The sequence below is a fragment of the Pinus tabuliformis genome, chromosome 3_2 (assembly GCF_031772625.1).
Source record: "Pinus tabuliformis cultivar Carrire ecotype Pingquan chromosome 3_2, CPIR1, whole genome shotgun sequence".
In the NCBI taxonomy this organism is placed as follows: Eukaryota; Viridiplantae; Streptophyta; class Pinopsida; order Pinales; family Pinaceae; genus Pinus; species Pinus tabuliformis.
Window position 1 is genome coordinate 1,174,800,758 of NC_142302.1, and position 27,875 is coordinate 1,174,828,632.

Here is a 27,875-nt window from a genome sequence, read left to right on the forward strand (position 1 = left end):
TATCGACTAGGAATAAAGATTATGGGAATCCATAGTTGTCAGACAACAATGCTAATGATCAACCTAGTAGTTTGACAACAACTTTGACCGAAGTTGTGCCACCCATCATTCCTGAACTAACGATAAAGCCGCCAAAGGGAGTAGTACACAAATCGACATTTAATCCTCGTGCCAGAGCAGCACAGCATTATAATATAATGGAGGATCTGGCCCAATCGCCATCTTCTATGTGGACACTTGAGGTACTGCAAAATTGCCCCTCCCAAAAGCAGGCTTTATTATCAGCAATAGGTGGGATTGACCCAACAGATTCCAAACTTGTGTCCTTTAATCACAAAGGATATGACCCTCAGTTAGCAGCTGAACTAGCTTTCCTCATTCAAGTGAAAGCCCTCAACAAAACTGTTCATCGAACAATTATTGATGAGGGGGCATCTACATGTATTATGTCGATGAGTTGCTGGAAAACTTTAGGATCTCCACCCTTGTCGTGATCTTCGACGACATTAAAATAATTTGATGGACGAACATACACCCCATACAAGATTTTAAGTAACTTGAAAGTCGAACTGAGGGGCAAAACAGTAGAAATAGATGTTGAAGTAATTGACGGAAACCTCGATTACAACATCCTACTAGGAAGGCCCTAGATATATGCTATGGCAGCCGTTGTGTCGACCTATTTCAGGAAGATTGCATTACCCTTTCAAGGAGGAATTACAATCATCGACCAACAAACATTTCTCCCCAACATTTCACAAGTTACAGGAAGCATTCCGATGATCCATGGAAGCCCTCATTCGCTTCAAAATATTGGAGTAGGCCTACTAAAAGACCCTATATTAATGGGGACTTTTGCCCTACCACCTCCAATCAATCTGGCGGAAGTAGCAACGGTGGGAACTTGTAATATGATATATTCTATTCAAAAGATCTCTGAAAACGATATTAACATGGATCATCTGCAGGTATTGCCTCCAAGCCCAATAGAAATCTTGTAGCAATCAATGTTTTCGGCATGGGAGGCAAACCCAAATCAACGCTCATCAAGCGTTTGGATAGATAGGTCTAAGGAATATGGTACCCCTTTAGATCCTTGGTCGCAAGTACATTATACAGATGAAGGAATTTTTCAGTCAATGATGATTGACGGGGCACCATGGGAAGATTACCACCATCGTTCCCATCTTCTGGATTACAAAGAAGATACTCCTAGTGACCTTCATCATCCCTTAGTTTTTGATTTTCTATCAAATACTGTAAACACGGTGGATTCTGAGCGAAACTTGTCCAATATTGAAGAGACTATCGCCATAAATATCTCGACCGAAACAGATGTTGTAGAGAATATTCATGTCGGCAAATCTTTTTCTCCTTCAGAATTGGAAATATATCATGCTCTTTTTCACGAATTCAGATATGTCTTTGCTTGGTCGTATGATGAAATGCCAGGCATTGACTCAAACATAGTTGAACATGAAATTAAGATGTATCTAGATGTCAAACCGGTACGACAACGGCTACGGCAGGTGCACCCCAAGAAAGCCGCTGCCATCAAGGCAGAAGTTGAAAAACTTCTCCATGCTGGTTTTATTTACCCGGTTCCTCTAACCGATTGGGTATCAAATATTGTTCCTGTAATGAAAAAACAAGGAACGATTAGAGTGTGCATCGATTATAGGGATGTAAATCAAGCTTGTCCGAAAGACAACTACCCTACACCCTTCATTGACCAGATAATTGATGAATGCGCCAGATGTGAAATATTTTCATTTATGGATGGATTTTCCGGGTATAATCAAATAAATATCTGCCCACAGGACCAGTCAAAGGCTACATTTATTTGTCTGTGGGGCACATTTGCATATTGCAAGCTACCCTTTGGTTTAAAGAACGCAGGGGCAACATTTCAGAGGGCAATGAATTATGCCTTCCATGACATCAAAAACATCGTTCAACCATATCTCGATGATCTTCCGGCTCATTCGCGAAAGCGGACCGATCATCTGCAGCATTTGAGAGTGATATTTCTACGTTGCCGACACTACAAGATACGACTCAATCCACACAAATGTGTGTTCTATGTCAGTTCTGGTCGTTTACTTGGCTTTGTGGTCTCAAAGGACAGGATTCGTCTCGACCCATGTAAGGTTCAGGCAATCATTAATTTGCCTCCACCTTCAAATTTGCTTCAGATTCATAAACTCCAAGGGAAAGCAAACTTTCTGAGGAGGTTCATTCCAAATTACGCCGAACTTGCTAAAGGTTATACTCGTCTATTGAAAAAATAAGTACCCTTCGTCTGGGATCAGGTCGCACAAGCTTCCTTTGATGCTTTAAAGGAATCCTTAATAAAAGCATCATTAATGTACGCTCTTGATTATCAAAAAGACTTTAACCTGTATCTGGCTGCAGCAGATATGACCATCGCAATGGTTTTAGTTCAAGAAGACAATGGAATTGAACATCCTATATATTATTTGAGTAGAAACTTAAATGATACAGAAAGCAAGTACTCCTACATTGAAAAGCTAGCTCTCACAGCTGTTCAAGCGATACAGAGATTTCGACACTATGTCCTCTTTCAAAAAACTACCATTTTGTCAGATTGCAACCCCATGACTTATATATTGTCGCGACAGTTGCTGGGGGGCAAATATTCAAAATGGATAGCAATTCTACAAGAGTTTGATCTGGAATTTATAAAATCCAAATCGAAGAAATCCCTAATTTTCACGGAGTTACTATGCGATCTCCCATCGTCGTCCAACGATGTAACATCAGAAGAAGCGATCATGGACGAATCTTTGTTTCTGATATCTTCAAGCAATCTGTGGTATGGAGACATAATAATCTATCTCCAAACCCAAACATATAGGTCTAATACCTCCCACTCGGAACAACGACGCATTCGATACCAAGCAAAAGACTACATGATCGTCGGTGATACACTTTACTGTCGTGGTGTCGATACAGTTCTGAGGAGGTGCCTCACCCACGAGGAGGCCGAAAAAGTCCTGAATGATTGCCATTCAGGCGCATGTGGGGGGCATCAATCTGGTTATGCTACGGCACAAAAGATTTTACGAGTAGGATACTTCTGGCCAACAATGTTCAAAGATTGCATAACCGCAGTCAGAAGTTGCCATGCATGTCAAATCTTTGATCGAAAAACCAGAATACCACCCGCACCTCTGCAACCAGTAGTTGTTGTTGGGCCATTTTCCAAATGGGGCATAGATTTCATGACATGTAACCCCACCTCGGCCGGGGGGCATGGGTATATCATAGTTGCAGTAGACTATTTTACCAAATGGGCCGAGGCGATGCCTACATTAAACAACAGCGGCGAAACAGCTGCCCTCTTCTTTTTCAATCATGTAGTCTCCAGATTTAGCGTTCCACAGGCCATAGTCACAGATCATGGATCACATTTTCACAATCACATGATGGTTGAGTTGGCTACCAAATTAGGGTTGTCCCATGACAGATCTACTCCGTATTATCCGTAGGCCAACCGACAAGTTGAGGCAATCAACAAGGTCCTGAAGCAGATGCTGCAAAGGATGGTTGGAGTCCACAAAAGGAGTTGGCACCTGATCCTGTACTTAGCCTTGTGGGCATACCGAACATCGGTGAGGAATGCAACCGGGTTTACACCCTTCCAACTGGTGTATGGCCTGGAAGTAATCTTACTAGTTCAATGTGAAATCTCATCCCTCAAACTCGCGGTCGACCTTCTCCCTAGAACTTCAGAAGAGGAGGCTCGTTTCTTGGAACTAATCCAATTGGATGAAACCCGTCGTGATGCCGCTTTGGCTAACGAAGCCCATAAGAAACGAGTCAAGGCGCAGTTCGACAAGAATGTCAAAGCCCGTGTCTTCTCAGAAGGTGACCTGGTCTTACTTTACGACCAGGAATCCAATAAATTAGGAGCAAGTAAATTCAAGTCTTTATGGATGGGCCCCTATATTTTTAAGCGCGTGTTAGCAAAAGGAGCCTACGAGTTAGTGGATTATGATGGGATTCCACAAGCGCAACCCCACAACGGGTTGTACCTTAAGCATTACTATGCTTGACTCAAGATAGTGACCCCTATGCTTTTGTTACATTTTTGTTTTCGCTAAGGGTAATTGTTTTGGTTAAGTGATCCACTTTTACGTTTGTTATAGATTTCGGACCTATTGGAACCATTTGTTGGATATGCCGATAGAGCGAGTCGTAGTTCGCGAAACCTATCTTTTGTGGCCTGGGCCATCTTCAATCCAAGCGGTGAGTTAGTGAGTTTCAGAGGGGTATGTATTGGTCGGTCAACGAACAATATTGATGAATACAATGCATTGATAGAGCTCCTCTCTGATGCCATTACGCGTGGCATATGCCGACTCGTCGTCAGGCTAGACTCATAACTCATCATCCTACAACTCACTGGTATCTACTCCATACGGAATCCAGCTATCTATCGAATGTTCCTAAGGGTCAAGATTTTGGAAAGGCAGTTTGATTCTATTCAATATCAGCATATTTCCATAAACTTAAACACATTAACAAACTCATTGGCAAATTATGTGTTAGATAGACATTTGCAACATTTATAAAAGAAGCATTTCATCAAATATTTGCATCAAGATCACGTAACTCAACCAAAATAAAGCTCCAAAAATCAAAAATATATATATAACTGTTTATGGTTTATACATAATGTTCTGTAATCGGGACAAAATCAGTCAAATGACCCAAAACTCAAAATGCTAGGGGGCACCCTAGTCTAATGATGCTGGTGATAACAAGTCACCACCTGTGCAATCATGTGTAAAAGCCTAGTCCATCGACTCGGCACGCCAGTAGTATGTCGCTGCAACCTCAGAGGCAGCTCGTCGGTCCTCACGTCTGGAATACCGAGAGTGAGGCCTTCGATCTGATCCTGCAATGCTAAAAGAGTCTCGGCCACATCAAGGTCGCGAAGGATAGCCCTCCCCACAGCCTCTCCTGCTGGAGCGACAGCTGGTACTCTCAGACGTACTGCTGGCTGAACTGGTCCAATATCTACATGAGCACATGAGTTTTGATTAGTCCTGATAGAAGAAAGCACAAGAACATTATAAAAAGAAACGATAAACAGATATATGGTCAGAGAATTACCGATATCACCTCCACTCTATTTTAGCCGATCATTCACCTCCATTTGATTGTTTACCCCTTTTGAGGAACAGCTGCGAAGAGTGATCCTGTTAGCCATCCTTGTGACACTGCCGTGAATGGAAAATTCCAAACCTTACCTGGAATCAGCTGCTACCTGAAATTATCACTCGTTCCTCAAAAGACAAGTCTCCTTTAAGCTCTTTTCATCTGACTCATAAAATATGAAAAGATTGTCGAGCGATTGGCCTCTCCAGCTCGTTAAAGCGACCTGAAGTGCTATCCTGCCTCTAGATTTTAATCTTTTTGGACCTGAGGGATTATTACACAAAACGATCGAGCGCTTTTTTTGTTCGGCTCGTTAAAATTACCGAAAATTCATCCCTTTCGTATTATTTTATACTTTTTCAGACTTAAGGGATTATATGACGAAAAAGGATTATTGGAGTTTCCTTTACGTCCCTTTTAGACTCTCTAAAATTGAAAAGGACCGAGTTATCTTTGTCGTTAAACTCATTAAAATCGAATAGCGACAAACTTGTCCATATAGACAAGAACGAGTTTCACTGTCGCTAGGCTCGTTAAAACATAGCGACGGGTTTGCCCGAAGGGAAAATTATAGAACAAGCATATGTTATCCTCCTCAAGCTTGACAAAAATAAAGAGGTACTAGTCAACAATGACTGGGGAAAAATTGGGAAGAAAACTTGAAGAAACTTTATTAGTAGCAAGTCGCTCTTGAACATGACACTTTCACTCCACATCCGAGTCGAGTTGGGTTATTCCGTTCACCGGTCATATCACCATTGGTCCATCACACCATCCATATTTGGGGTTAACGCTACCAATCCATGTCAGTGTCGCCGGTATGTTCAAGAGAAGTCGCTAAGAGAATTCACCTGTGTCTCATCTGCTGCAATACATTCATGCTCCATTATTTCATGACCACCACCTTGAACCCTATATCATCATATCGTTTTCACCTCCAAAAATCATTTACTCTGTTCCGTGTCATAGATGTGGGATTCATTAAGGCCTTCCTACGATAGGTCACCTCTTGTCGACATCAGCTCATTATCCAAGAAGTCAACTTAGGAACAACCCTTTCAGTACTTTGAAGCTTGCATGCCTCAATGGCAAGTTTCTCACTTCCGGCTATAGGTTTACATCAATGGCCTTCGACCGAAAGATTTTGCGTGGTGTTCGACACCAAGTACCTTTTCACACCACACGAATTGTATTGTAGTACCTTGAGGGTCATCATCATTATTGGTGATTCCTCTCGCGCCTATTAGCAGCTTACATTAATGGCTAGTAATCAGGTGATGTCTTTCCATGTTTGACTCCAGAACATCTTTCACATGGATCGACTTGTACTCCGAGTGAAGATTGGATGAGTTTGAAGACCCCGGATCTAGTTTCATCCATCCGGGCTGCGATATATTCAGGAGAATAAAGACATCAAATGTACATTTTTGCTGCACAGATGATCATCCGAATCAAAGGATGATGACTCTATCAGAATCATCAGTCTACCACACAGACGGTTATCTGTCTCATGTACATGAAAATGAATTTATAAAGTTGAGCATGGGAATGCCCGCCTCAGCTAGATCATGAAAAATATTATGAAGATAATGTATTGTATTGTATCTTATTACAGGTCATCTTCCAGCTTGAAAAAACTTCAAATCCTCATGATAAAGCATTTCACCAGACATCAAAAGATTAACGACCTCATGCTTTAGGGGGAAACTGTTATAGACATTTTTGGGCACTGCAACCCCAATCATACATGTCCATAAACCAAGGGCTCCTAAGTCACTAAAAGTGTTGTTTCATACCCTAAAGGAACAAGGTCAGCTGATTACATCATCTCCCAAAAGTTCTCCACAGAAAACTGCTCAGAACTGGTCAAAGCTGGACCATATAGACTGCCTAGTGCAGAGGGTGCGATGCATCCCACCTCCTCAGTGAAAAAGGGTGCGATGCATACTAAAAATCCCTTCTGTAGGGTGCGATGGACGAGAGTAGAAAAATGGCAGAGACAGTTTGCAAGGTGGATCGTCATGGAATCTTCCAGAAATTTCTCCTATGACACTTGCCTCTCTAAATTCGCCCAGGGATGAGTAAGAGATCATCAATCTCCAAGTGGAATTAGGAACTATCAGAGAGAGGACACTAATCAAAATTCCAAAAGTTAACTCACCCCCCTGCAATCATCTATATATGGATCCCTCATCCCAGAGATCCAGAGGCTGGAATTTTGTATCTTGTAAGGAAGTGCTGTTGGTTTCTTGGTGGAATATCATAGTGTTTGGTGATCTAAGCTTTTCATGAGGTGAAAGAAGGGCTTTCATGTTGGAGGATGATGCTAGGTCAGAACAATTGGTTGTAATCCTCTTTTCTATTCTTGATACTAATAAAGCTATTCAATTTTTCCTCCACATTCTTGTATGTTTGATGATATATGCATTTGTGTGGTCAATATATATCTGGTCCTATATTGTTTATGATTGTAGATCTCTGTTCTTCGATAGTATTATGCTGCTTTGGTTCCACATGTGCTCTTTGAAGCTGGGTAGACGAAGGAGAAGTGGCAAGGATCTGTTAGAAGGGAGAGGAACTGAGCAAGGAACCAAGCGCAAGACTGAGGTTGGTGTCCTTCATTCCACTCTTATCTACTTCTCATAAAGGAAAACAAAAGTAGTTTTAGTTTGTTTGTTTCTAAGATATCTAGCAGTCTTAGTGGGACTAGCAGCTCCAAGTGGACACTAGATTTCTCGATAACACCTGGGACAGGCCTAGTAGATTGAAAACCTCCTTTGAGGCAGCATGTAGGTCTCATGAAAAAATAAAAGAAAAAAAAAACAAGAGAAAAAAAAGAAAGTGGAAAGAAGCATTTGCCTTATCTATTCTAACACTATTGCAGGTGCAACGGTATTCCAACAACAGTCAAAGAAAAGTGGCACAAGTCAAAGAAAGTTAGCATCAAAATTCACCTTCGGATACTTTCAATCAGCTCTTTATGTCCATTCCATCCATCCCTTAACCTTTCCCAATCCTTCCACATCATTACCTAGTCCCTCTCACTCGATTTTGTCAGTCTCCTGAAATGTTAAAGGAAAGTACTTTTATTTCTACAAGAAGTTTATAAGATTATAAAGTGGAAGTAGATTAGAAGTTTTTCACTATAGAGTTACAAGGGAGGGGGCCCATGAGAACCCTAACATCCACCCAATCCATTAACTCTTACTTTTTCCCCCTTTGTTCAACCCATCATCTATCAAAAACTTGATCCTTCATCTCTTCTCCACCCATTTTCATTAAAGGGGGGCCCTCTATCCACCATCAGCAGCCTTCCCATGAATTATTGAGATTTTTGAAAGAAACACTCAAAGAAAATTGTGATCCTTAGGAGTCTGTGTAGTTGTTATAGGAAGACATGGAGTCTTGTAGCAGCCCGCATAGACCCTACAAGATCAAACTTGGAACACCAAACTGAGAATTTTGAATATCATAAAGCTTCAGAAGACTCCAACAACAATCCTGAGAAGCTACAGAATTCCTAGTAGGCTACCATAGGACCCTTGATAATTAACAATAGAAGCACTTGATCAATTGTAACACATGTACTTTGATAGCCTAAATCAAGAGACTCCCATCAGCAATGAACACTACAAAAAACATTTCAAGCCAGTGAAAGAATTGGTGAAGTTTACAGATTGCACCTCAGAGGGAATTTCCACATCCACATCAAAGCTCTGGCAACCTCATGCAAGCACCATTTAGTTAACTCATTATATATAGAACCACCAGCAAAAGCATAATCAGGTAATGCTCAAGTATGCAAAGTCCTAACCCTTCCTTATTAGCGCATATTAGTTTAAAAAGTGTTATCGGTGCATAAAAGAAGAGGTTTTATGGGCTAAGGTTGGTTTAGTAGTCTCGTCCACCTTTGGTAGTGAACTACAATCATCTCTAACATCAATCACATGTGCAAGGAAAAAATAATGTGAAAAGGTGATGACTCTAAGGAGTGAGCCAATGTGCCTACTCATCACATGGTTTGGTATTCGAAGGTGGTATGTGGGGGCTAGTTCACACAACACACTAAGCCCAACAACTTGACCACCAATCACATAAGTTGGGCCTCGAGCCTCATTTGGCATAAAAATTATATTTTAAAACTAAGGGAGGCTTGCCACTACTATTGAAGGATGAACTACCCAAACCATTGCTTTCACAAACCGCTACAGGAAAGTTATAAGACTTCTAGACTACTACTACATGATAATTACAAGGTGTTATAGGATAGTTCGAGGGTTCTACCAAAAATTTCAAAGAGCTATAGGAAGCATGATTCTGATCATTATTGCCATTGAAAACCTAAAATTCAAGGAGGTGCAATAGAGAAAGGGTAAGTACGAACTCTTCTTTCCATCTTTTGATGAAAAATCTTACAAAACCCTTCAATTTTTCAGAAGTATTTCCTGTAGTAGTTTCTTCTATAATTTCGGGTAGGAAAGGGAAGTCAAGTATAGGTGTTTTTAAATGAGCATGGTAAGAGGAGGAAATGAAATTGTTTTAATTTTCATTATGAATTCTTCCCTATCCTAGGCATTACAAACAAATTTTTCACTTTATTTCTTCCTTGATAACCCCAATTGCACAAACATTTCTAGAATCCTATACAGAGAGAGGGAATTTCTTGTCCTACTTTGTAAAAATATGTATTGAGGCTATGGGGGGTGTAGGGAGGCCACATATCCCTCTAGAATTCACCAGCACCCTGATATCAGGGACCATTTTTCCAATCATCAGTGGTTAGGGTTCTTTTGAAAAAATCAGAGGTTTCGATGATGAGATCACTCAAGAATTTGCGTTGAGCCGCAAGCCACAAGGAGAACGTGATTCTAACACCATATTAAGGGGACTCATTATTCACTTGAATGGGGAAGTCATCAATAGATTCACCACACTTCCCATAGAAGTGAGATGGAGCAAATAAGAAAGGACAAAGGCCATCACAGCAAAGAAGAACTTCTTCCTTCCATATGAATAGCCCATTGAGGAAAACAATGGAGTCAAGAGGGAAAGTTTAACCTATACTTGGGATGAGGTGGCATACCAAATCTTAAAGTGCGTATATTGTGAAAAATGAATTAATATTTTTTATGCAGACCAGTTTAGGATTCTCTATTAGGTAAGATATCAAATGAATTTTCTTATCCAAGATAGATTGAGCATCCCTGACTTTCTCTTCCAATCCATCAAGGAGATGAGTCAGAAGGTCAAAAGAGGCAACAATTACTACATGGCAGAACATGGACTCATAAAATTAATAGTCATGGATTCTCTATAATGTATTCAAAACCCTGTGACTTGGGATGACTTTGTGGACATGGATAGGGAGGCCTTCCTAGAAACCCAAGCACAAGCTCAATTGAATCTTGATGAAGTAGAAATAGAGGGATAATATGAAGAAGAAGAGGTTGAAGAAGAAGAAGAAGAACCAAAAGGGAAACCAAAGAAAGAAGTGGAGGAGGAAGAAGAAGAGGTAGAGGCACAAACTGAGCTAGAAAAAAAACAACAATGTCTAAAGAAGACCCAATCAAGCCTGTTGTGACACAAATAGAAGAACAGAGGACTCCTGAGATAATTGGAACATCATCTAGGCAAAAAAGAGAAGGAGAAGGAAGAAAAAGGAAATCTCCTTAGAGGGAAACACAAAGAAGAAAGCTTTTTCCACCTTAATAGCATTAAGTACCCCAACTAAACCAAAGGGAAGGAGGCCAAGGCAAGCCCATATGTACTTCAAGAGAAGAAAAAGCAACAAGATAAGGCAAGGGAAGCCTCAGCCACCTTCTCCAACCCCCATAACTATTTAAGATTCAGTCACCCATTAAGGAGAATAATTGGAAAGAAACAAGAAGCAATCAGAGGAAATAATCTCCATAAAAAGCAAGGGAAAACAACCACTGATCTCACAAAAGAGGCCAAGTACTAAAGGGACCAAGCTTCCTAAGAAAACTATCAACCTATAGAAAATATATGCAAAGCTATAGGAGGGGCTTGTGAATCTACAAGAAGGAACAACGAAGCTATAACAAATATCTATAGTGTCACTCGAAGGAGAAAAAGTGCTACAAGAAGAAACAAAAGGGCTACAGGAAGGTATTATTCAGCGATAGGAAAAGAAATAAAAATCAAAGGAAGGGTTTGTGGGGTTACAGACACCAAACCCCTACTTACAAGATCCAAATCCTTAACCAACCCTTGGATCCTACTATAAATAGAGCAAGGGAGGGAAGATAATCCCTACCCATTTTGCAATCCCACTTCTCTTTGAACTAGAAAAGGAGAGGGGAAGGACCCACAAGTGGATGTAAATTACAAAATCAAAAGGAGTTGAATATGTGGGCATCATGGAGGATAAATTAAAAATGATGGGGTGTTGACGGTGCTGGACCCGCCAAAATGTCAAGGGATCTCCCCGAGAAGAAGTCCCAATTAGACCTCAAACCGTTTGGTGTAGGAGTCTCAGTAGTGGGTTGTATGGTAATGCCTTGACTGTGATTTCGCATAGAGGCAAGTAAGATGTACCTATTGGTAGCAAGGGTGTGACATATGTAGTAAATCAAGGAAGGTGCGTGAGAGGTTCTAACACACGAAGGGTGAGGTGAGTGCGCCCCTTGGAAACATGTGATAGCACAAAGTTAAGAAGGGAACACACGAGCAAAGATGCATAACAACATGGAAGGCAAGTTAGCTAGCAATCCAAAGTGAAGGTTAAACCAACAACACATTTCATAATGATTCATACATACATATACAGAAATAGCTACACAAGCATGTGTAAACAAATAGATACATATATCATTTAGAGTACTCAAGATAGCTGAAATACAATACAACATATGCATGAAATGTGTTGGCTCTATTATATTAAGAAGTGTAAGTTCCAGCCATACAATACATTCATGTCCAACCACTAGTTTCGACAGCGGAACGTTACAGCCACAACCACCTGCTCCTCCAAAGAGATATACTAGCTCTGCATAGTGGAGAAGCCAAGGCTCGTTACAATATTGTCCAAGATTTCTCTAAGATACTCCTATCGGAAGCTTGGCTAACCAAAAGCCTTTACAATGAGTTATGAGGGACTATTTATAGCAAAGGGTGGGGTGGCCCTTGACATTCCCCTTTGTGACAGTTCATCTACTGTCATGACTCTTCATCTACTCTATGACTGTTACATCCAACTATCGACACTTGAACTTCCACATGACAAGGCGTTACATACAATATGCACATGTACCCATGTGAGACAAGATGGCTTGATCAAGCCATGCAAGATATCACTTACACTCGGAATGTTGTGGTGAGACCAACTCTTTGACATCCTTGAGATGGTCGATGGTGGTGAGTTGATGCCAAGCTTGGTCATCCGTGATGGTGTCCGTGTGCTCAATGGTGACATCTTGTTGAAGCGAACTCTTGCCTCTGTTGCATTCGGGTACACTGATATGGCTCCTTCGTCCAACTCGTCTAATAGCATGAGCATGGTCATCTTGAGTGCGACCGGACAGGCAACATGTTGATGCATAGTGTCTGCGCTAATCTCCAAGCATGTGCTAGTGGTCATGCACATCAACTATTAAATTGCATGTTCAGCCCCAATCAGACTTGCTTCTTGTCTTCACCTCAGTGAGTGTGTCAAATGGGTGGATCGCATGCGTGCACACAATGACATGCATGTCGCTGAATTCCTTTGCATTCGATCAACAGTACTACTCATCTTGTCTGCTCCGTGCCAGCTGTTGGGATGGATCTATAACTTGTAAGGGCACAGTTTTATTTGTCTGTGCATGTTGTGCCCCCTGTTGTACCTGTTCCTACAGTAACTCATTCTCTTGTTTGTGCAACTCTTGTTCTTCCTCGAGTTGCTGCTTCAGTCCTTTCTTTTCCTTTGCACGATCTTCGTGTCGTGCCATCACCTCATAGCCTCGATCTCTAAAGTTGCTTTCATCACAAGTGGATCTGCTTGAGCTTGCAACTTTGTTTCGCCTATGTGTTTTCAACAACCTTCCTCTTACATTCGTTGCGTGCAGGTATGCTGCCTTCAGCTGCTGCTGATGGTGCTTCTTGTTGTGATTCTGCTGCCATATTATCTTTATGTCCTTGTCTATGAACAACTTGATGTTTTCATTGGTAGGCAAGTTCATAGACACTTGATCGACTGCATCCCCAAGTGTGCTCTGAACGGTATCTTCAACTCTGCTCTCCTGGAAACCATTATACCTGTGCCGCTGAGAGATAGATGAACGCTTGCGATACCTGGAGACATAGCAACACCCATAGCAAGCAATCTATTAGTCAAAAACCAAAAATGAACTTGAGAACTGACTTGCAACATACATGTGTGATTGATCATGAAGGTTGTGTAATTTCCGCCGAGAGGTTGGGAGACTGACTACCAAAACTGTGCAAGGCACAGTCCGGGTTGTCAGGAGGTTGACTGACTGCTAGAGCTGCACAATGCACAATCCAGCCTAACCTGCTGAGGACTGAAACTGCGCAATGCGAAATTTCAGTCAGTAGTGACATGCAACCAACAAAATGCATTGCGCAGTTTCTGGGGCCAGCAGGACACTGACTCCAAGAATTCTACAATGCAAGCTTCGAGGTTAGTGTTGGGCCATACTTGTGCATTTTATGGAGGGAAAGCAGAGCCTTCGCTTACAGAATGTGTAGTGCTAGTCGGGCAAGGCACGATCTGGGCCAAGGCAGCCCAGATCGGCCGACGGGCGACTGAAAACATGAGAAGTTTGAATGCATGATGATATGAGTGCAAAAAAGAGTGAGTGATCATACATGCAAATAACAAGTGCAGGATTCAGAAAATGGGAAAGCATGCATGTGTGGGAAGCGAGTTGCCACAATGGCAACTGTCTGTGCAAAACAGTGTCATGCATCCGACAGCAGTGAGATGCGAACAAAAACTAAAACGTTGCTTCTAGAGGCTAACAAATATCAAAGCAATAGCAAGCACTCACTGAAATCAAGCAGACAAACTCATACAAAGTGAAACACAAAAAGCGACAGAAACACAACGTAAGACATGAAAAGCAGGCTTAATAAAAAATAGTTGAGTTGAATATATCGACGACTCCTAGATGCAATGTGGGATGTCAGCGCTACAAGGTTGATGTGATGAATGAACTCTGCAGTGTCTGGTTGATGAGTTTCGATAGAATCGAGGTTGTGACGTGCATGCCACAAATCTAGGAAAAGTGACACTTGGCGGGAGGTTTCTGAAATGATCCTTGCATGTAACCTCCAGCTTCTAAAAATAGATCCATGAATCAAGGTGTTAGAGTCGGTCTGGTTAGTCCTCCGTCAGAGATCAAAACTCTATGCATTTCATTTTTAGGTGTCCCGCTCCATTCACTCAGCTGCATTCCACTAGGGGCATGCCATGATCTAACGGAGAAGGTCATGCTAGTCATTTCCACTCATATCTAGCTCCTGCTGGCTTAGGTCTTTTGTCAATGATCACTAGAGTCCATGACAGTCAAGGTCTGGTCCTTTAATGGACAAAGGTCATTTTTGGTCATTGGGTCTAGGAATTAAACAATTTGGTCTTTAATATGTCCAGTAAAGCCATGCAGGCTAAAGTGATGCCCTTGCAAAGTAATGATTCACAAAGTTTCATCGTCATATTGATAAACTTCCACTGTTCTTCAAAACTCTGTTTTGAAGAAAAGTCAAACAGCGTCATTGGTGATAAATTTTTCAAAGAGATCGACAGTTGATTTCTTCAGGTGCAATCATGGTTTCCATGGCCAAATGTCCTGTCAAGCAATCCCTGCAAAGAGTGTCGAAAATTTCATCGTTTGAGCCAAAATTTCAGAGGAAAAGTGAAAATCAGGGTTGTTTTAAAGTCAGTGAAAAAGTGCCAAACATGACATTAGAAAAGTGGGTTTTTTGAAAAAGCAAATTTAAATCATGACCTCCAAGTCTTTATACACAAGTTTTCATCCAAAATCAAACTCATTGTGCAATCAAAGGCATAGAGGAAACGTTGCAAAGTCGTGGGTGTGCAAACGCGTGGTTTGGAGCAAGTTGGAGGAAGTTTCAGGGGCGCGGCACACACAGGCAGGGGCGCGGCGCACACAGAGCCCACCCGCAGTGTAAATTTTTAACCAGCGCGGCGCACTGGGCTTTGCGCGCGGTGCATAGAGACAAAGCGCCCAGAAATTCACCAAACTCCCTCAAATTTTTTTGAGGCCCCTCTAATTGCAAGGTAGGCTCGAAACATCACTTGTTCATCAATTTTTATGAGTGATATGGTGGTTTAGTGCCTGTGTTTAAATGCAAAAAATTTCATAAAGTTAACCTCAAGAAGACACCAAAGAAAAACCATTTTGCTAGGGTTGTGTAACAGTGTTATTACTACCAAGGCTTTATTTTTCCTACCCTACCCCTGTTCCTTATTCCCCTATGTCATTTTTCCTATTATCACTACCCTAACACTACCAAACTCATATTCCCTTTCCCCTCCTCCTATTGCTCAATAAAAACCCCAAACCCTACCTTATTAAAACCCCAAACTCTAACCTATCAAAATACCCAAAATCCCTACAAATCCCTAAACAAAATTCTCCCTATAACCCCCATTCCCATTACATTACTCCCCTCCTAATACTCCCTTGTTTCATTGTTCCCCTTGGTGGCAGATATCACAAACAACACCCAGCTTCATCATCATCAAAGGGCAGCCTAAATACAGTTTATAAACAGCAGTCATGGCATTTGAGGGTTCATCAGAATATGAGGGGGAAACTCACAGTGATACAGTTTCAGGAGAACAAGCTCCCAAGAGACATCATAGGAGTGGCAAACATGTTAGGGATGAGCCAAACACCCTCACTGAGTTGCAGGCATGCCCGCTTGCTATGTCATGTTTCCAGCACCTAGCATATTTTGAATTTTGTCAAAGGGTGGCAAATGTCAGAGTTCATCATGAGTTGGTCCGTCTGTTTGTGCTTCACCTACATGGAGGTCAATCTATATTGGCCGAGGTCACATTCACATTGACACCCGAAACTATCTCAGTGGCAACGGGCATACCAAATGTTGGAGAATAGTGGCATAAGAAAAAGAAGGTGGATAGGCATCATTAAGAGCCTTACATTAAGGCTAGTTGTTTGAGGCATCCCACGAGAGTCTTCCCATTCAGATTTTTGAAAGATGAGTATGCTCCGCTCATGAAATTGATCATGAATTACTTCAGTTGTGAGGGGAGGTTTTCTCGCATATATGCTTATCACATCAGGTTGCTCATGCACTTTACCAGAGTGTGGATGATGAACCTTCCATTTTTCATTTGCGGGAACATAGAGAGGATGAAAAATTTCATGCAGCATAAGACCCCTCAGCAGCAGCTCAACAGTGTTTATCACTTTGCTCTTATCCGGATTTTGGTGGATCATCAGTTGGGATTGCAGGGAATTTCTTGGGAGGACTTCATCTCCCGTGACTTCTTCAGCACTCCACAGGTAGTATCAGAGGCAGAGCATGAGATAGGTGGTCCTTCACATCAGTATGAGTGCCACGAGACTGCTACTATGCCAGTATTCATCACCTATCAGAGAGGCAGTAAACATTTGTTTGTAGCGGCAAAGCGTGTGTTATCTCCACCCGGGGTGCAAGGGGCCTCGCTTCCTACATCGACAACACAGGAGCAGGAAAGAGGTAAGGAGCCAATGCATGATGAGGGGCCTTTAGGTGAGCCATCAGGTGAACGAGAGATAGAATACATTCTCCTTAATGATGATGAGACAGATACAGAACCGACAAATGCAGAGCTTAGAGAGATCATCCAGGAGCAGCAATCAGTGATTGAGGCCTTATCCCTTGACTTGGAGAGGGCTAAGTGGAACATGAAGTACCTGGAGTAAAGAAACAAACAGCTAGAGGATTGGCAAGCGATTATGGAGCTACAAAACATTCGTGAGCATCGCCAAGCTGCTCAAAGGAGAAGAGTTGAGCTCACATCATTAGAGCAAGAGATCAATGAGGATCGGGAGGCCAATCTCGAGAGAGTCAACATGCACTTGGAGAGGCTGCTGGACAAGTCCGATCAGGACCTTGCCTTGCTGAGACACATGGCTTATCATTACAGGACACGAAATATGAGTGCAATGGCCCGGATAAGGAGCTTGAAGGCAAAATTGAGCAAAGCAAAAAAAGAAGCAAAAGAGGCAAAAGAGCAAGATCAGCTTCGAATCTTGGCTGAGGCTTCTTTGGCACAGCATAGCACCCCATAGAGAACCTCCAGCCCAAATTTCAAGGAATTTGGGGAAATTTTGGTCACATGACAAATTTTTGGGCAAAACACTGGTTTTTTCTGGCGCGGCGCTAAAAATTGGGAACTCCAAATGAAGAATGGTTTGCATTTTTGGATTCAGCATGAAAAATCACGACTACTGGTGCTTGGACAAGAAATTTGGGCAAGATCTGAGTCTCCAGGAGGTCGAAAAACACCCAAAAATGGCCTCTCTGCCCCTTTTTTGATACACAGGAAGCAGTCTTGGGAGAATGAAGATTTGGAGGGGCAAATGAGCACCAAAATTCAGAAATTCCAGTTGGGTTAGAAAGTAGACAGGACAGGCTTTCCAACAAGCACACTTGGGTACCTTTTGGACACCTGCAAGTGCCTCAAATTAGGCTCCAAAGTAGCGCGGCGCACAGAGAAAATGGCGCGGCGCACACAGGAAAAATTGCCAAATTTGCTTCCGTTTCACGAAATTTCGATTCGCGACTTCTCCAAGTGGGTCCGCTCATCTACATTTCAGTTTTTTAGCACCTAAGGCGGCATTTAAAGTACTTTCTCTCCAAATTGGCTCCTATCCAAGTGGCGAAGGAAGACAAATGGTCACCCAAGCCATTTTTCATGTTTGTAACACTGCACCTGTAGCTGATGGTTGGCTCTTCACCTCCATTTTGTAATGATTCCAGTAACTCCCCAACCCTTGGGTGTTCTATCTCTTCATAGCACATTCTATATATTGTATGCAAGCTATTTGCAAAGGGTTGGTTGGCTTGTAACTTCTGGGAGACTGTGGGAAAGAAACTCTGCTTCTTCAATGTATATTTTTGACAGAGAATTAATGAAAGGCAGCGACTCTGTTTCATGAGATTCATGTGGTTTTGAGTGTAGCAAATGTGTCTCTTATGATTTCATATGTATTTCGTTATGTTTCATAATTCAATTCATTTTCATTTCCAGTGAAATTTTCTGAGTTAGATAAGGTAGAATTCAATTTTATTGCTCTGCCTGTGGGAAAATTTCATGTTCAGTGTTCTTCTTCTGTTGAAAAGGATTCATGATCCTATGCCCTTTTCACTCTCCTAAACAATCTCTCCATTCCATGTTATTTCAAACTAAATTGCTACACTTTCCGCCTGCCTTGCCTCACGAAGTAATATGTGCCTTTGTATTAAATTCTCTATTCTTTGCTGACTGTTGGTCCCATACCATCCCAGAAGCTCAGTCATTCATAAAAATTGTTTCTTGTATCCCTATTCACTTACTAGCCTAAGATCAATACTTCACTGTAAGTCATCTCAGACCATTTTTTGCTTATCTATTCACTGAGCGTGACTCGGAGAGAGCCCTCTCTTGTTCTGGTAGGGCTAGCTACCAGACTGAGTGTGGTTTGTGGTTACCCTGAATTTTGCCTTCCTTTAGCCTAGGGTAGATTTAGGTGCTAACGTAAGGGATGCCTTTGCATGCTGCCTTGGGAGAAGCAGTCCATGCATGCAAATCGTTTTTGCTCGGTCCCAGAGGGAACCGATCAACCTAAAGGCACATGCAACAACCTGCTTGATTGATGGGAAAATTTGTGCATTTCTAGGAGGGAGTTGGGCTGGATGCCCAGATGGATTGCATAATTTCTGGGCTAAGAAGTCCTACTAGGACAAGTTACACAGTTTTTTCTAGTGAAGCTTGACACGTAGAATTGCACAATTCTGGAGTCCAGCAGGCTGCCAGTCAAGATTGAGTAATTTCTAGAGATAAAGTTGGTTCCCCTCTAGAATTTCGCAATTTTTTGAGGGAGATGCTTAGCGTGCAACTAGACCAAGTCCGGAGAAACAACCTGTGAGGGGGATGCAATAAGCTATCATGCACAGGCTAGCGATCTACTAGAAAACCATTACAGCTCGTGTACTTGACAGTGTAAGGCATGCTGTTGAGGATGGTTGGTAGGGAGGCTCCAAAACAAAGCTAAGGAAAAATTTGGAGGGTGGTTGTAGCCACTACAGCACTTAGCGACACACTGGTAGAACTCCAGCTCGCTAAATGGACCTTGTTTGTGAAAAGTAAGTCGAACACATCTGGAAGTATTGTTCAGTTCTCTGTTCATCTTGGTTTCCACACTTTCTTGATTGTAAGATGTAGCATCCGCCAAGCCCTTTCTCAGTTGACACACATTCCAAGCCAAGCCAACACAGTTGTTTCGATTAGGGATGAGGGGTATATTGGTGCACAATCAGTATAGTCATCATAGTTTTAGTTTCATCTCTGGTGTTGTTCCACTGCCAGTAGGCCTGGACAGTACCCCAACGGAGTCACACAGGAACAAAAGCATCACTCCACTGATAGCGAGCCTGGTCAGTACCCCGGCGGAGTTATTTGCATCACCTCTCTACATAGGAATCCTTTCTCTTCTTTCTCCTTATTCATTTTTCATTTTTTGGGAAATTTTTCACTTTTTCATTTTTCATCTTCATAACTGTGCATATCACTTATTCATTCCAGAGGTGGAAGAGGGATCCTGACTTATTGAGAGCAAAAGAGGTTGTTCCTTTAGAGAAGTAGTTTATATGTACTTATGACATGCTTGTTAAGGTTTTCCCCCTTGCCTTACTCTACTTGACTAAGCTACCAAGGGTTAACGCAAAAACAACCGACTAGAGTAGGTGACACTAGTTAGCGTGCAAGCATTGTGTTTTCACCAAGGTTCACTTCAAATAGTACATATTTTCCATCGACGTATCATGGACTGAAGGTAACAAGTTCTTACATAAGAGAGTGGACAACAGATAACCAAATGTTGATAGTTGTACAAGTCCTCTTGTACTTTACCCAGCTTGTTTCAAGAGTCATACACAGTTTCATGCGAAACTAACCTACGAGCGTGAAACAAGCAACAAACAGAAAACAAAGTAGAAGCAAAATTAAATGTGAAATAAAAGTGGAAAGAAAACAAGAAAGCAGACAAACAAACACGCAAAGTAAGTAAGCAATCAAGCATGCAGGAAAACAAGTCAAAAGAAAACACTACTCCTACTCCTAAGCTAATAGTGCATGGGCCTGATCACGTGAAATGATATTTCCAATGCAGCCACCGGCGCATTGGTCGACCCATGTTGGTGAAGGAATGGTTCATGAACCTCATAGTTGCGCAAACCAGCAAGCATGAAAGATATAATGATGAAGACGAACAAAGTCCAAGCTTAAGTGCGTCCACAGAAAGGAAGTAAGTGAAAGCGCATGACATGCACTCTGTGGACTTTCCATGGTGTTGTGCTACACTACGTGCAGATGTTGAGTGTATGCATTCTCTTAACTGTGACATGCAAGCAAATGTGAGAAAGGTAGACCACTTACGTTGCGCAAGTGTGCTTGTTGTGTAAGATTCCTCCAATGCATGAGTGATGGGATCGTTTAGTTCAAGCAGAGGAAGTGAAATCTAAGTGTTTGGTTGATCCTCAATGCAAAGCAAAGAGTGATGAGGAGTCTTATGGGTTTCAACAATTTCCTGATCGAAAGTGAAACCAACCTCAGGACAGCGAGGTCCTGACATAACCATCAACTCAGGTTGAAATGCCTCGACAGTCTGGGGGGTTTCAACTTCGTCGACAGATAGATCATCATAGACCAATTTCTTAGACAAATTAACAATGATTGAATCAACATCATGATCGGATGAAGAAGTAAAGAGATCACAACAACCAAGATCGGAAAATTCAAGATGATTTTTGCCATCCTCATGATTTGATGAAAATGCAAAGGGTTAGATGAGAAGTAAGGATGTTCACCCTCTGTGTCTTCAAAAATGACAGATGACAGATTAGACATATTTTTGGAGGAAGATGTGTCCTCTCCGCAATGTAATGAAAAACAGACATCTAGCGTGTCCTGTGAATGATCAGAAGTAGAAACATTCAAAAATTAGTTTTCACAGGGGAAATCAACAGTGGCAGAATCACAAGGGATGTTAGGATAGAGCGGTGAGGCATAGATGGAAGGGAGTCATCCTTCAACGTGGGTTCTTCTTTATATTACCACACACACTCATCATGAATGAAGGCACAGGTTGGATTCATAACACCAACTCCGTCAAAAAATTGATCCTTGTTCACAGCAGGTGAGGAGTCCCAAATGGAAGAACACAACACAGTACAATCTGGAGGATCAACAAAAAACGGGGATAGAGGTTGAGGAAATGAATCCACATAACCAACAGGCTTGCAAGACAAATCTACGCAGATACCAAGAGCAAGTGGGGTGGGAGGATGTGACAATTCAACAAATGTGTGTGCATAATCTCCCAGATCACTCTACAGTGGTGGAGTTGTCTAATGAGGTGAAGGCGGACAGTCACTTGTGACAGCAACTGTGCCTACCTATGATTGCACAGCTCCATCACCAAAGTGTGTTGAGCTGGGTTCAAGTGATTTCAAGAATTGCAGATTTTCGAATATGTGAAGAAGATACTCAAATCTTCCATCGAGAAATTCCTAATCAATTTCATCTTCAGGAAATTGGTATGCAAGATTACAAAAGCGTGTGTGAAACTATTCAATGGATTTATCAGGTGCTTTTCATAATTCCATAATTTCTTGATCAAGTGCTTTATGGTTAAAGTGATTGAAAGCACAATCTATCTCTACAACCAGATGAGCAAGAGAATGAATAGATTTTTCAAGCAGAGTGGCACACCAGTGCATTGGGTGCCCTCGAAGCGTGTAGACAAATAGCGCGTAGGTCATGTATTCTTCAAATATTCCACGTCTTTTGCATGAGCCTACAACGCTAACCGTGTGCCTAATTAAGGCTACGTGGCCTCCACCATCATATGTTTTATGTGACAAGTTATCTGAGAGATTTTCTAAGATAATGAAGTCATTTCCATAAGACATACACTTCGGAAGAGAAAATCTATAGTTAGTCATGATAGATATGCAGAGATTCAAAATAGATGTGAGGACTCAGCTTGTCATCTGGCCCTCCTTCTAGTGCCAAAATGTTGATTGTGTTGGACCTTCCAACATGTCAGCGGATCTCCCCAGTAAGAAGTCCCAATTAGACCTCAAACCGTTTGATGTGGGAGTCCTAGCAGTGGGTCGTACAGTAGTGACTTGACTACGGTTTCACACAGAGGCAAGTAAGATGTCCCTTTTGGGAGAAAGGGTGTGACATATGCAGTAAGTCAAGGAAGGTGCATGAGAGGTTCTAACACACGTAGGGTGAGGTGAGTGCGCCCCTTGGAAACCTGTGATAGCACAGAGTTAATAAGGGAACACATGAGAAAAGAAGCATCACAACATGGAAGGAAAGTTAGCTAACAATCCAAAGTGATGGTTAAACCCCCTTGAAGGAAAGTTAGCTAACAATCCAAAGTGATGTGTGCCCCCTACTCTATCTGTTCCTGCTATAACTCATTCTCTTGTCTGTGCAACTCTTGTTCTTCCTCGAGTTGCTGCTTCAACACATGCAACTCCTTCTCTGTTCCTTTCTATGCCTTCGTGTGATCTTCGTGTCACGTTGTCACCTCATAGCCTCGATCTCCAAAGTTTCTTTCATCACAAGTGGATCTGCTTGAGCTTGCAACTTTTTTCTGCCTCTATGTTATTAACAACCTTCCTCTTGTGTTTGTTGCGTGATGGTATGTTGCCTTCAGCTGTTGCTAATGGTGTTGCTTGCTATGATGTTGTTGACATCTTATCTTGATTTCCTTGTCTACGAACAACTTGATGTCTTCGTGGGTAGGCAAGCTCATAGACACTTGATCAACTGCATCCCCAAGTGTGCTTTGAACGGTGTCTTTGACTCTGCTCTCCTGGAAACCACTATACCTATTCTTTTGAGAGGCAGATGAACACCTGCGACACTTGGAGACATAGCAACACTCATGGAAAGCAATATGCCAGTTGAAAACCAAAACAAACTTGAGAACTGACTTGCAACATACCTGTGTGATTGATCATGAAAGTTCTCCAATTTCCATCAGGAGTTCGAGAGACTAACTACCAAAAAAGCGCAAGGCGCAATCTGGGCTGTCAGGAGGCTGACTGACTACTAGAACTGTACAATGCACAGTCCATCCTAGCATGTTGAGGACTGAAACCTCACAATGCAAAATTTCAATCAGCAGTGACATGCAACCAACAAACTGCATTACACAGTTTCTAGGGTCATTAGAACACTACCTCCAAGAATTGTGAAATGCAAGCTTGGAGGTCAGTGTTGGGAAAAACTTGCGCAATTTCTGGAGGTAAGGCAAAGCCTTCGCTTTTGGAAATGTGCAGTGCTAGCCAGGCAAGGCATGGTCTGGGCCACAGCAACCCACACCGGCCGACGAGCGACTAAAAACATGAGAAGTTTGAATGCATGATGAGATGAGTGCAAACAAGAGTGAGTGATCATACATGCAAATAGAAAGTGCAGGATTTAGAAAACGGGAAAGCATGCATGTGTGTTAAGCGAGTCACCGCAACGGCAACCGTCCATGCAAAACAGTGTCATGAATGCGACAGCAGTGAGATGTGAACAAAAATTGAAATGGTGCTTCTACAAGCTAACATACATCAAAATGACAGTAAGCACTCACTAAAATCAAGCAGACAACACTCACATGAAGCAAAACACAAAAAGCGACAGAAACGCAATGCAAGACATGAAAAGTGGGCTTACCCCAAAACAACTGAGTTGAATGTGTCGACGACTCCTAGATGCAATGTGGGATGTCAAAGTTGCAAGGTCGATGTGAGGAATGAGCTCTGCAGTGTCTGATTGATGAGTTTCGATAGAATCGAGGTTGTGACGTGCATGCCACAAATCTAGGAAAGGTGACACTTGGTGGGAGGTTCCTGAAATGATCCTTGCATGTAAACTCCAACTGCTAAAAATAGATCCCTAAATTAAGGGATGCCTTTGCATGCTGCCTTGGGAGAAGTAATTCATGCATGAAAATCAGTTTTTCTCGGTCCCGGAGGGAACCGATCAACCTAAAGGCACATGCAACAGCTTGCTTGACTGATGGGAAAATTTGCGCATTTCTAGGAGGGAGTTGGGTTGGCTGCCCAGAGGGATTGCACAATTTTTGGGCTAAGTAGGTGACTACTACCCAGAATTGCACAATTTATGGGCTAAGTAGTCATGTTGGGATAGATTGCGTAGTTTTTCCAGTGAAGATTGACAGGCAGAATTGCGCAATTCTCGAGCCTAGCAGGCTGCTAGTCAGGATTGCACAATTTCTAAAGGGAAGGTCGGTTCCCCTCCAAAATTGTGCAATTTCTTGAGGAAGATTCTCAGCCTGCAACAATACCAAGTCCCTAGAAATAACCTATGAGGGGGATTCAACAAGCTATCATGCACAGGCTGGCGATCTGCTATAAAACCACTAAAGCTTGTGTACTTAAAAGTGCAAGACATTCTACTGAGGATGGTTGGTAGGGAGGCTCCAAAACGAAGCTAAGGAAAAATTTTAGAGGGTGGTTGTAGCCATTACAACATGGTGGGAGAAATGGTTGATCTCATATTAAAGGAATCCAATATAAGGGACCAAGTACAGACATAAAATAGAAGGTTGAAGGCCAAGCTACAGGAGAAAGAGGAGCATCTTACCATGATGACAAGTTTGGCCATGGAAGCCAATGGTGCCAATATTTCAAAAAAATATTCATTGTTCCTCAAAGACTAATGGTACCAATTCCAAATTGAAACATTGGTCTAGCATGGCTCTCTCCCTTTCCAAGACTATAGAAAAGTCATTGAGTTCTATCATAAGAGAAGTGTTGAAGATAGAGATAAAATGTTTGAGTTTTACTTGCACAATTTAATTGGACTGACATGAACACTTGGGACCCCAACTTGTGGTTGGGAGATGTGAAATTGATGGCCTTAGCCTCCCGACTCACCCATGAAGAGTTCAGAGTTGAAGAGATCAAAAGGGTCATGGTTGGAGAGGTAGATGAACCCCTATGGATCAGGGGGGAGTTAAGAACCCCTCGTTTTATCACCAGTAACCATAGGCTCATAGTTGGAGATCCCAGGTTAGCACCAGCCTATATAAAAAAGCAAGAACAAAAAATCTTACATTTCAAAGTTACCTTCATATTATTAGGAAGTGAGAGCCTGCAAACCTATCAGAGAAGGTGGCATACCCTGCCACACAACTTGAGAATGAAGGAATATCACTCACTAGAAAGGCTAAGGAATGCTTTAGATAAAACACCTCTATACAAAAGGATAGTCCAAATATTTGGAATTAATTGGATTGGACTCAAATTCATTCCTCCTCTACTATTGGGATTGCAAGAAAATAAGGACCAGTTAGAAGAATAATGAGAATGGGTTGAGATTGAAAAGAATGCAACTTTCCATCCTTAAGAAGGAATTCCTTCTGAGATAGCTTGGGATGTCAGGGAGGCCACCAGGGCCATGAATTAGGTACAGTTAGGTGACTAAGTTTCTCAAAGGATGAGCAACACTTTCAGTAGGGCATATGATGGGCCTCCCAAATAGGTAAAATTCAAGGCCCATTTGACCATCATTTAGCACATTTTAACCTCTATGTTTGCATTTGATAATATCCTTTTTGAGCTATAATATGTTATTAGGAAGGCTAGGGAATATTTGATATATCTTGTGGCTTAATGCATTAAATTTGTAGGACATAGAGGATTTATTGTGCAGAACAAATTGGAGACCAGCATGAGAAGATCTAGGAGGCTTGTTCCTTGAATCAACCCATCAACAACTCGATTGGCTCATGAGCAGTTACTACCCCTCAATGGCTATGAGTTCACCAAGAGGCCAGATCCACTTTTATAGGAATTTTGGAGGGAAGTAGCCCTCCCTTCAAGGAGGTTTTCCCTCACTCACTTTTGTATAAATAAGAAAGCCTAGCAGCTCAGTGGGGATTCGAATTCTAGAGGTAAGATAGTGACTATTAGAGAAGGAAACTTCTACTTCTTATTTCCATTATCATGTTACATATTTGAACAATTTTGAGATTAATGAAAATCATCATTTTGCTTCCAGTCAGAGTTTTATTCAAGGGAGATGAGTTTCCTTGGGTTAGGGCCCAACCTAAGTACTCAAGCCCCTTCTTTTATACATTTCTTTATGCCTTTCTTTTGCATGCACTTAGTCTAGTTATTGTTCTTTTCTACAAATTTGATTTATAAGAAAATCATTGTCTCTGTAGGTTGACAAGTGAGCTCTATTAAGAAGCTTGGTTATGTAACTTGTGTGGACAAGCACCAAAAATAGTTTTTCCTTTATGCAATAAGTAGATTTAGTTTCAAATTCAACTCATTCTTCCACTAATATTTTGTTCTTTGTAGTTAGTGTTTTGGTAGTCATTTTATCACTTTTCTTTCATTAGTTGAACATTTATCTTGTGTGCAAATAAAATTAATTGGTTCATATAGAAGAGTAGCATCATTTTCTATGCATGAGCATCAATTCCTCCAGCACTCCTTCCATTTCTACTTGTTTCTCCAAACTATTTGCGTACTAGAAATTACATCATTGAGCTGCAGGAGACTATTAGTTTTGTTTTTCCCCTTACACAAGTCGGCCTACTAAGCAGATCTAGGTTTGGCAAGGTCTCTTGCACCCTTCCATAGCTTCCTACCACCTTATCCCACCTTTAAACAACTCCTAAAAACATCAAATTTCTCTCGGATGCAATCCTGTAGCAATCTTGTAGCAGTCCACAAAATTCTTCAAAATGCACCCAGAATTGCTTCTAAAGCTTGATTTGCTTCTCATCACTCCACAACATCCTTTAAGCCTTGAAATCGAACTTGAGAAGACCAAATAACCTCTAGATAGCTTCATTTCATCGTTATAGTTTCAATCCTGCAACTAGGGTATATTGTTTTGGTTATGTGTTAAGTAGAATGAAAGTAGTTTACCTTGATCACTTTTGAGCATTTAATGGTTTTTGCAAATAGAATAGAATTTACCTTGTTTTCAATAGCATAGATTTGTTTTCATGTAAGATAAATCAAAGTTACTTTCATGCAACTAGCGTAGGGTTATGTTGTAGTGAAAACTCAACCCCCCGCCCACCCCCCATGTTTGACTTATTTATTTCAAATAATGGGGACCCTTTCCATAAATTTTTGGCTAAATCACCTTTTTAATATTTTCTTTTGGTTAAGTGTCCTACAATTTTGCCATTTCTTTTATGTTCCATCTCATTTGGTTACACAGCTTGCAAATGGTGCTCATCCAAAGTTCAATATTGTTTACCGCATGTGTTAAAAAATGTACAAAATGTATATTATTTTAATTTTGTAAATAAATTAGTAATTAAATTTCAATAATAATTCCTAGTTAATTTTTACTATTTAATTCATTTTTCACTAACAGTACTACAAAATCACTGCAGCCAAATTGTAGAATAATTAAAATTATATGTTTT